At 34.6% G+C, this 11,439-nt stretch overlaps 1 long non-coding RNA gene across 1 annotated transcript; it reads right to left on the reverse strand.

The window, feature by feature from the left end:
* Positions 1-927: 927 nt before the first annotated feature.
* Positions 928-5,231, reverse strand: LOC149131354 (uncharacterized). Its single transcript, XR_016238080.1, has 2 exons — positions 1,474-5,231; positions 928-1,132 (listed from the first exon to the last, which is right to left on the reverse strand). It is a non-coding gene; the product is annotated as an uncharacterized LOC149131354 (long non-coding RNA).
* Between the last annotated feature and the right edge of the window lie 6,208 nt (positions 5,232-11,439).

An 11,439-nucleotide genomic window follows, 5' to 3' on the forward strand; every position in this document is an offset into this window, starting at 1 on the left:
GTGGCTCGCATGGCTTCTCATCTTAACTGATTGGAAGTGTTATCATATACATTGTTTTGTCTTCGCTGCTCTGACCAGTCAGAAGCCGAAGGCACAGAAACGCTAAGACAACCCAACAGGACAACTGAAAAATAACTCTCAAAAACTGGAACATTTACAATTTCCTGAGTATTTCAAATTTCCCTCAAAATAAGTTTAAAAACTTGCATACCTGCAGTTTTCTCTGGACCAACACACAAACGATCATCTTTAAAAACTTGAAAAGATTAATATCCGCAACTTCTGTGAGTATCTATTTTATCCTTTTTTTATTGTCTTCTCTGTTCGGACAGACAAATACTCATCTTCAAAAAATTTAAAAACTTTAATATCTACAATTTCTGGAAAAATTTCACCCTTTTTTTCTTTCCTTTCCTTTCTCCCTGAGTATTCGAAAATGCAAACATCCTTTTTATTGCAAAAACACCACAATTCTCTGTTCGGACATACAAACGACCATCTTAAAGGTGGAAGTGTGTCACCTTGGAAAATGCCGCAGTTGATATTAATATTGTTTGTGGTTAGTACTGACACAAGGTTAATCGACGAGACATTGATGTCACGACCACAAGGATATGGAATGTCTCTCACTAAAATGATCATTCTCTATAGATGACCATGAATCTATGAAAGAAATATGGAGAAATTATTCAAAATAATATAATGATCTGGAAAAAGAATTAAATAGAATGTGAAATTGAAAGGTAAAAATAATCTCTATAATAATAATAATAATAATAATAATAGATGTCTTGAGTATAAAAAAACATAGAACAAAATGCGTAATTCTTCCCCTGTACAAAATATACAAAACAACAGCAGATTTTCGAGATAAACAATCTTTTAAGCTGAATCAACCGTTAGTTTACAGAATCAACAGAAAAAGAATTGGTGAAGATCTTTCCGTTTGATATCCGGAAGTCAAACGAAAAAGAAAATAAATTTATTAATATCGGGCTAGACATTCATTTTGATTGTTTGTGTGGCGATCATACTTTTATTCAGTCTGGCCCCTCGTTACAGCTGTTGTTGATGAAAGCCTCTAGTACAATGCTTTTGATTTCAAGTGTCTCTGTTTTAAATCAGCAGAAATCTGAAATAAAAATCAAATACAAACTCTAAGTTTTGCTTTTAAAATTTCAGATCAAAGTTATCGCATAAAGGTACATACATTTAAAAGCACAAAAAACAAATAATTCATTTATTAAATTCTGCATAATTCTACGTATTATAGTAGGATAATGGTATTGAGAGAAAATTCGCAATAATGTATACTTGGCTTTGTTCAAATGGAAATAATTTTATTAAGTGTATGCTTACAACACACTTAGAAATCGAACGTTTTCAAATATTCCATCAAATGTTTCTAAGATTATTAAAATCATTTTAACATAAAAAAAAAAAATTAGCATAGAAGCAACGCTGAAATCGTACTTTAATCGTGGTTTAGCGTTCCTCGATAATTCTAACTTTATAATCAAACTAATTAAGAGTGTTTATAAAGGTCACATAACTGAAAAAAGATAACGAAAAAGTATTTCATGCAATTACGAAGCTGCAGAGTAAAGGAGTCGAAACGAAGCGACAATCATGTCTGTCTCAAGGTTATTAATTATCAAAGTAATACAGCTTGAATTCGAACACGGAATCTCTAGCTTTGGATTTGTCATTGCATCACTGTCCCCTGCCCCTAAAGGACATATAAACTATTCAAGAGGTACTGAATCTGAAAACTTCGAAGTAAACTTCACATTTCATTTGTAATATTTATGTGTTGCTATGGCGACGAGCTGGCAGAAGCGTTAGCACGTTGGACGAAGCGCTTAGCGGTATTTCGTTTGTCTTTACGTTCTGAGTTCAAATTCCGCCGAGGTCGAATTTGCCTCTCATCTTTTCGGGGTCGATAAATTATGTACCAGTTGCGTACTGGGGTCGATCTAATCGACTGGCCCCCTTCCCAAAATTTCGGGCCTTGTGCCTGGAGTAGAAAAGAATATTTATATGTTGCTTATGTCATGGAAGATCTGATACGTCTCAGGTCATTGAAAGACATTTTTTCACGTATAAGACTCACTGATAAACATCTGATACACGCATTTACATACACACACACAAACAACACACACACGTGTGTGTGTGTATGTGTGTTTGTAAGTAACGTTCTGCCTCTCTTTTTCATGTGTACACACACAAGCATACACTCACACATACTTTCTTTCCACTGCACATGAGTATACACACACACACACACACACACACACACACACACACACACACACACACATATGAGACTCACTCACATATGTATATGAGATTCAAATATAAATACTTGCGTGTTTTCGTGTGTGTATGTATGCGTGTGTACGCTAGTGTGTGTGAGGATATGCTTCTGTGATGTTTTTATGAAAACATCAACTGAATCAATGCGGTGGTTCACTGTTTAATGTGAAAAAGAAGACAGAAGATGGCTGTGTTTATTTACCACGTCTGATTAAACAAGAAAAGGACGCGTGAATCAAACAAAGTACAACAATGATATTGTAAAACATCTCTCCTGATACTTAATCATTCTCAATACACCTTTCATTATCATCCGATTCCATGGAAAAAAAATGATGTTTGTTTAACAAAATTTCAAGTATAATTCAAGAGATAATTTTGTTATTTTTCCTACACTACTACTACTACTACTACTACTACTACTACTACTACTACTACTACTACTACTACTACTAAAGAAACGTACCGGTAAGCAAGACAAACATATAATCATAGATTTATTTGAAGCTGTTATAAGGTCAAATCTGCCAACATTCCTCTTCTTTGTTAGTTCACTATAAGGTCTTCCCAGCATTGAACTGCATTGAGACGCTGTAATGTACGATTGAAACTACTACTACTACTACTACTACTACTACTACTACTACATTATGGGACTAAATATATCTCGACTAAGTTTTTTTTGCTTTGTAGTTTTTTTTTATTTCTTTGTTTTGATTTTTTTTTGTTTTTTTTTTTGTTTTCAAAGAAATTATTTTCTGTAAAAGTTTATTCTCGCAACTTTCTGTATTCGTTATTATTCGTCATGGTTGAACTTCGAGTTACCTTTATTGACCCCCATTAAGATGATATTTTGGGTCTCTAATCATTTCAGTTAAACATTCACTTCTCAACTGTCACATTTCTATTGTTATTTTATCAACTTACTGCTTAAATTTTTTTCCCTTCAATAAATCAAAAAAAAAAAAGAAGTCAATGAGAATATGTCAGCTGAAGATTTAAATCTACTTGTAAAGTCGATTATATTTTTTCTCTCAGAAAGATCAATTGTCCGTTTTCCCCACAAAGCAATGAAAAATGTCATACAATTCATATGACTTCCTTTCACTGCTTTAGTATTCTCATCACCTTCAAATCTTTCTGACCATTATTCACTCTCCAACATCTAATATCAATTTGGCTGAGCTTTATCAAAAATTCGTCAAGTGTATATAACAATTCACAAACTTTTGTTAGGCAGTATTTTTCGATGTAGATTTGAAACTTATTGACTTCACATATTTCAAGAATAAAGAAAGTTGTTCTCCTTTTATTATTTGATATAGCTAAGATTGTCACTGTCTTAGAATGCCAGGTTTTATAAAGTCACATTTCGGATAACAACGCTACCCAATTTCTCTCTAGTCCCACCTTCAACTGGAATTTGGTTTCGTTATCTGGAGAAGTAAAAACTTTATTACTTCTGGCAGAAATGAAGACATAAACGAGGCAGATGAGTATTTCTAACTTACAAATCTTTTCCTGGTTTTGGACAACCGATTGGATTTTATTAATTCTATCTTTCATTTGGTATCGATACGGTATCACTGGGCAAACTCAGTGCAGTTTACTCACTCATATTTGACTGGTCAATCATTAAACTTTATTGACAGATCATTCAAATCTGAGCTGTTAGTGTTGGATAGCGTGGTTACCAGTATAAAATTTCCGTTGATAAAATTAGTCTTGAGCAGACATGGACATGTATGTATATTTATCACTTAATGAGCGTAAGCACATATATGTATATACACCTATGCGATCACTTCGAGATCTGACGTGTGACACACATGTGAACCTATACAGGCAATGTGTTTGTCTGCAGCACAAACATTTGGTCGCTATAAACAAACGAATCATCTGTGCAGTTTTTCAGCAAGAAATTGCAGAACCGCTTTCTCAGCCTTGAAAGATTATCATTCATTAATAAACATACGTGTACACACACGCACGCACACACATACACAAACTAAAGTAAACATGACTAAGTTCCAATGATAAAACAATTTCGACAAATCGAAATTAATATTTCCCAACAAAATTATAATGACATTGTTGTATTTCCTTCTCCACTGGTATATATTCTTGGCCGATAAATTTCAACTGCGTATTTCGACAATGGACTAAACAGCTGAATTACATATCATCAATTATAAAAGTAACACATTAAACACTATTTTCCTTCTTTCTCCTCTTTACAAAAGGGATTCAATGTATATCTATGAACCTTAATATTCGTTATACTATCCTAAATTCAGTTGTGGCAAAGGGGTGATTTCGTTCCGTTTTAAAGACGCCTTATTTACTTTCTGGATCAATCCATCTTCGCATATTCTCCTTAAGAACTTTAAAATCCAGGGAATTAGCAATGTACTTAAACTAAATCTAGAATTCGACCACTGAGTTTATGTTATCGCTCGGAACACCGACGAGAATATCATAGGTGATAATCATTTGTTTACCTCAGCATAACCACACGTTTCTCGGTAAAAATGTTCCTGTTCGTCAGCCATATCTACATGTTCACTATTGTGTGTTTAGGAATATGACTGGGTTCTACTGGAGATCCAAAGTAACTATTAACACAGAAGTACACTTTACGACTGGAAGCCTTCGTTCTGTAGTTTTGTTTGGTTACAAAAACAACAATAGTGTCGGGGTTTACGGAGGGGGAGGGGAACATCATAGAAAAGAGTGTAAGGTATAAAAATTGTAAAGATCATTCGTCGTTTGAAGACACAAGTGTGTATATTAATATATCCACACTCAGTTACACTAAGTTACTTTTGAAATCTTATGTATGTATGTATGTATACATATACATGCATATATGTATGTATATATATATATATATATATATATATATATATATGTACACACACATACACAAACACACGCACACACACATATATAGGTAGACATTGGTAAATAGAGACACAGATAGAGGGACAGATAGGCAAATAGAAGCAATGGATATCGATATATATGCATTAGAGTAATTTCGTTGGAAAAAGAAGCAACAGCGACCTTTCCAGGCTTTTCTCCACTGCTAAAATTGATGCATTTGACTCACAGCCTGAAGATTTACCAGTCAATGTCTATAGGAGTGACGTGGATAGAGTTCTGGTCTGAAAATTTGCAACAAAATAAACTGTCAACGTCCAAGCGGTGCTTTAAAACCAAAAAGCAGGTGAGGAGGTAGATGTAGAGGCTCCATTGCTACTATATCACCTTCATAATGGATAAAGAGCAAGGAGAATGTACCAGGAAGGAACTTTAATGGAAAGAGAAATATTATTGGTGTAATATTATAAAAGGCAGAGTTCTTTGCGCCTTTTCCTTACATCTTTTTACGGTCTGAGTTGAAGCTCCGACTGGACGATACATGCATCTACAAGTAATTTTTCAGCGACTACAGCCCTTCTCCACAAATTCGTAGCCTTTTGTCCAATATCTAAATTGATATTAAGCAAGGGTTCATAAAGACCGATATTAAGGCATAACTGTATGCAAGGACACAGATCTGTAGTGAGAGATATTTCAATAGGTTAAGAGTGTAGTGGCAGATTTAAAACATTGAAACTGTAACATGAAAGTCTTGGAGTCTTCAAAATCCTGAAAATGAATCTCGTATGGAACACATATTGTCGATCGTTAACATAGCGTAAGTGTATGTGTTTGTAGGTCTGTTGCGGATTTGTGTGGGTGGTAGGGTGCTAGGGAGTCTTGGTGATTTTCGTAAATGAAGTCACGAGCAAAAGAACAAACAAATAAGCAAATGAATAGAAAAGCTGCGGGGATATTATGATTGTTGTTAGCTCTGCCGTCGTCCTCATCACCCCGTCCTCCTCTCTTACTTCTCCACCGACACCATTATTATTATTATTATTATTATCGCCATTCAACAACAAATACAATAACAACGAAAGGCTATCTGAAGACAAAGCCGTTGCTACAGAAACAAATATTACTGCTATTACTACTACTACTACTACTGATGTTGCTACTGCTGCTAGCATCTTATCACCACCATCACCACAACAACTACTACTACTAACACCACTACCACTTCTACCATTATCACCACAAACACCACACGCACCATGAGCACCACCACCACCACCACCACCACCACCACCAATAGCAATGATAACGTTAATAACTTTAACAGCTTTATGTTCTTACGACTATGTGCTATAAGAAATTTATTAGAGAATATTAAAGAATGAAAGCTGTTTTCTATATTTAAGAAGTCAACTGAGTACAAGATAGGAATAGCGCTATCAAATAATATGAAGGATGCAGTCAAGCAGAAAAGTTGCAAACTACTAAAAGAAGGGCAAAAGAAAGCTAAAAGAAATAGACTGAACAATATACAAGAAGATTACTTTCTATGTAGGTATAGGACTCTTTACGTGTGTGCATTATTTTGTATATAGGTATATGGCTATATGACTCTGTGTGTGTGTGTGTGTGTGTGTGTGTGTGTGTGTGTGTGTGTGTGTGTTACTTGACTTTTTCATTTGTTTGTTTTCTTTAGATATTTTTTTTTCATGAAGAATAAGTTACAAAGATAATTTAGGCAGACACAATCGAGCGAAAGATATGAATCTGGTTGAAGAATGATTGCCAAAATGCTGAATGTAAAGATTCATAATTAATGGGGCAAATTAGGAGAACAGTGGAAGAGACTGATAGATTAAATACATATTGTATAATTTGCAATTAACGTTCTCCTTGCTGGCTGCTCTTTTTCGGTCTTTTTTTCTTCTTCTTCTTTATATCCGGGTGTTTGATCATAACGAAAATAAGGACTTCGCATTTATAGACCTGATAGAGCTGGCACCTACTCTATTTATTAAACTGACGCAAGGAACAGCACTGAAGTGCTTCATTTGAAAGGACACTGGGTTAAGCACACACACACACACACACACACACACACACACACACACACACACACATTAATGATAACGCCGTACTTTCCTTTATGTCTAGCGAAAATAGCTAAGAAATTGAAAGCAGGCGGTTACTTATTTAAGTGCCGAATATGTAAAGACTAAATACATACTGCCAATAGTTTTCTTGCTATTTAATTATGTGTGTAATACACGCGCGCGCGCGCGCAAACAAGATATTTTATAGACAATCAGCAAGAAATTGAAGTGGAAAAGATATATCTCTGCAGCTCCATTGTTAATTACTCTTAATATATTTTATGAATGCATTTGTTTAAAGCTCATTTTTATTATTATCATCCTCATTATTATTATTATTATTATTATTATTATTATTATTATTATTATTATTATTATTGTTATTATTATTATTATTATTATTATTATTATTATTATTATTATTGTTATTATTATTATTATTGTTATTAGCCTTTAATATCATTAACAGTGATAACAATTTAACTGGTACTTACTTTATCGACTCAAAGTCGACCCACGAATGAATTGATCTCACGTTGTAAAGTGAGATGACAATCTTTGAGCAGATTGAGAAGCAGTCACCACTCTCCACTTCATTTGAATTCATAAAAGATCTGTTCTATTCCTCTTCTAACCCGAGCACAATACCGCTATAGAACGTAAAGCTTGAAATTTGGGGAGAGGGCCAAGTCAATTACATTGGACCCAGCGCACAGCTGGGACTTATTGTATCGACCTCAAAAAGGTGAAAGGTAAAAGCGACCTCGGCGGAATTTGAACTCAGAACGTAAAGCAGGAAGAAATACGGTTAAGCATTAGTATTATTCTACCAGAATAACGGTAATACTTTCTTTATTAACGAAAAAAAAAATGACGATAAGATCAAGGGACTAAACAACGCAGTGGGCGGTGGGGCATCACATAAAACAACGCGTAAACAAGAGAAATAATAAAAACAAAATATATAATAATTTAAACAAAAATTCAAAACAAAGAAATAATCCTCAAAACAGGGGAGACCTAATGGTGTTCGTAAAAATTCCACAAAACTACAACCATCCTAATTCATTAAACAAGCATCCTCTCGCTGTTGTCCCATTCTACAGGCGCATGCTCAGAGCAGGACTGTCCACTCGGACCATGCTTATCACTTTCATACACCTTTCAACAAATGTTTTAGGAAGCGGAACCTTCCTCTCGACACTCATTTTCCTTTTTAAGTGAAAATTGAAAAATTTGATGCAGATTTGGCCAAACAGGAAGGTCTCTCTCTTCAACCCTTTCAATCTCGTCCACCAAACAACCTCTTTCTTTAAGGTCGCCAGAGTGATAAAACTATCTGTTCTTTATGTCCAAACAAAAGTGGCCAAACAATCTTTACAGTGAATTCAGTTGATAGTCGGAAGCGGCCCACACACAATAGTATCTGTTCCACATGAGCACGCAGATCAACAATACTCAAGTACTAACCGAGAAGCATGCAAGACGGTTTTTATGCTCGGCACGTATCTCGGATAGGCTCGACTGTTGTGGACAGAAAAAAACTTTGATGGTTGATCTAACCACAAATGTGACAACTTGGTCTTCTACCCTCTACGATCATTATTACAAGGGTGCCATTTGACACTTTGATTAGGTTGACGGTGGCTTCGAGCTTCTGATTTATTTGAAATATAGATTCATGCCTTTGCTCGATCAGTTTTCTTAGTGTGTCACTTGAAGTTTTAACATTACCATATCATTACCATCGGGCAAAGCATCCGACACCAATGACCAGATATATATTTCTGGTTTCACATCTGCCACCCTCACAATTGCAGCCAGTTTAACCATATAAGATAGACAGAAGACGAAAGATAGAAAGAATTGGGATTGTGGAGTTCACTCACACTTTGGTTTCAGATCCTGATCTTACATTAATTGAGCCACATTGATTATCTCACGTGGCAAACGCTTCGTTTTTTGTTTCCACACGGGCTCCAGACATCTTTCCGCCAACCCTTGAGTTAGTCTTTCAACCGGCCAACTCTTCACCTCATTACAACGAAAAGTTACAATAATTCATTGATTCTGTCGATGATGTTCCTTCTTTAATAATTTCTCTCTGCAGCTCAAGTTGCGTTAGTAAAAGATCTTATACTTCTTGAGTTGCTATGGCTTTAGCAGTGACGCATCTGACTTGTGGTGAAAATGGCAGTAGTGGTTGCATTAGTTGGTGTTAGATATTTCAAGTTGGCAGTTGTCTGCTGCGGCTATCACTGCTTCATTTACGTTGAACTAACGGCGATGTTGTTTTGGTTAGGAACACTGTTATTGCTTATGCTGCTGGGTTTTTGGTTGTCGTTACTGACACATGTTGCGTTGGTGACGGTGGTGAATGGGAGGGGGGGGTTATTGTTACTGCTTTTCTTTTCTTTAGTCGATGTTAGTAGTAGTGGTTTGGCTTACAGTCATTTAAATGGGGGAATTTTTTACTTCTTTATTTATCTCCTGCAGGTATCTCGTCACAAACGTCGATGCTATAATTTCATGTTATTTTTCATGGATAAATTCCACAAAAGATTAACAAATTCCACCTCGCAACCCCAAAAGGATTCGTAGGTGACCAGTTTTTCATGGTCCTGGTCAAAGCAACATAAAACATTAACGGTTTACCTTTTTAAACACAATAAACAACAAAACTTACTAGTGATTTATAAGGGGGCGGCTTTTACAAATACTACTACTACTACTACTACTACTACTACTACTACTACTAATAATAATAATAATAATAATAATAGTAATAATGATGATGATGATGATAATAATGATAATCTTTTCTTTTCTTTTCCCCCTTTATTTTCTTTGTTTACTCTTATATTTTTTCCTTTCTCTGTCTTTCTTTCCCTTTTTCTCTATCACATGACTTTGTAAATGAGCAATCTGGTGTGTTTGTTTTAATGGCCTACCAATGTATACAGTGCGTTTCTCTGCCCTAGCTGTCAGGAAGGCACACAGCAAGAAAAGGAAACAGAATTGAAAGAAGATAATAATAAAAATAATAATAATAATAATGATTTGCGCAGGAGTCCAGCAATTTTAGTGGGATGGTTCCGATGTTTACATCAACTTCAGTACTCGACTGGTACTTCATTCTAGAGTTCCTGAAAAGAAGAAAACCAAAGTTAACCTCAGCGGGATTTGAACTCAGAACGTAATAAGCCTGAAGAAATTGCGGTAGTCATTTTGTCCGACGCTCTAATGATTCTTCCAGTAACTTCCAGTAACTTAATGTAATCATTTTACAGGATTTTCGCATTTCCCGAAGTAGTTTCTAAATTTTAGTCTGAAGCAAGAATTTTTATAAATCCATAAATATTTCAAGACATTCTCAGACACCTCCTCTGCACGAAACAACAGCTGTAGCGTATTGTTGTTATATTTTGTAAAGGATCATGTTTGTAATATTATAACTGGTAACCATTATCTCCCGCGCCTCTAATATCTCTTGGTGAATTTTGACTTTGTATTTAAGTGTTAAAAAATATTTCCATAATTAATTGTCGGATTAATTAATTTTTTTTTTTTTGTGCGGAATTCCATTTGGAAGGTAGAGCTATCAACTATATATATATATATATATATATATATATATATATATATATATATATATATATATATATATATATATATATATATATATATATATATATATATATATATATATATATATATATATATATATATATATATATATATATATATATATATATATATATATATATATATATATATATATATATATATATATATATATATATATATATATATATATATATATATGTGTGTGTGTGTGTGTGTGTGTGTGTGTGTGTGTGTGTGGCTGTGTGGTAAGAAGCTTGCTTCCCAACTACATGGTTCCAGGTTCGATACCACTGCGTGGCACTTTGGGCAGTATCCTCTACTATAGCCTCGGGCCGACGAGAGCCTTGTAAGTGGATTTGGTAGATGGAAACTGAAAGAAGCTCGCCGTATCTATCTATCTATCTGTCTGTCTGTCTGTCTGTGTGTTTGTGTCTGTGGATGTCCCCCATCGCGTAAAAGAATAAAGAATATATACATATATATATATATATATATATAGATAGATAGATAGATAGAT

The sequence above is a fragment of the Octopus bimaculoides genome, chromosome 23 (assembly GCF_046866305.1).
Source record: "Octopus bimaculoides isolate indiv1 chromosome 23, ASM4686630v1, whole genome shotgun sequence".
Lineage (NCBI taxonomy): Eukaryota > Metazoa > Mollusca > Cephalopoda > Octopoda > Octopodidae > Octopus > Octopus bimaculoides.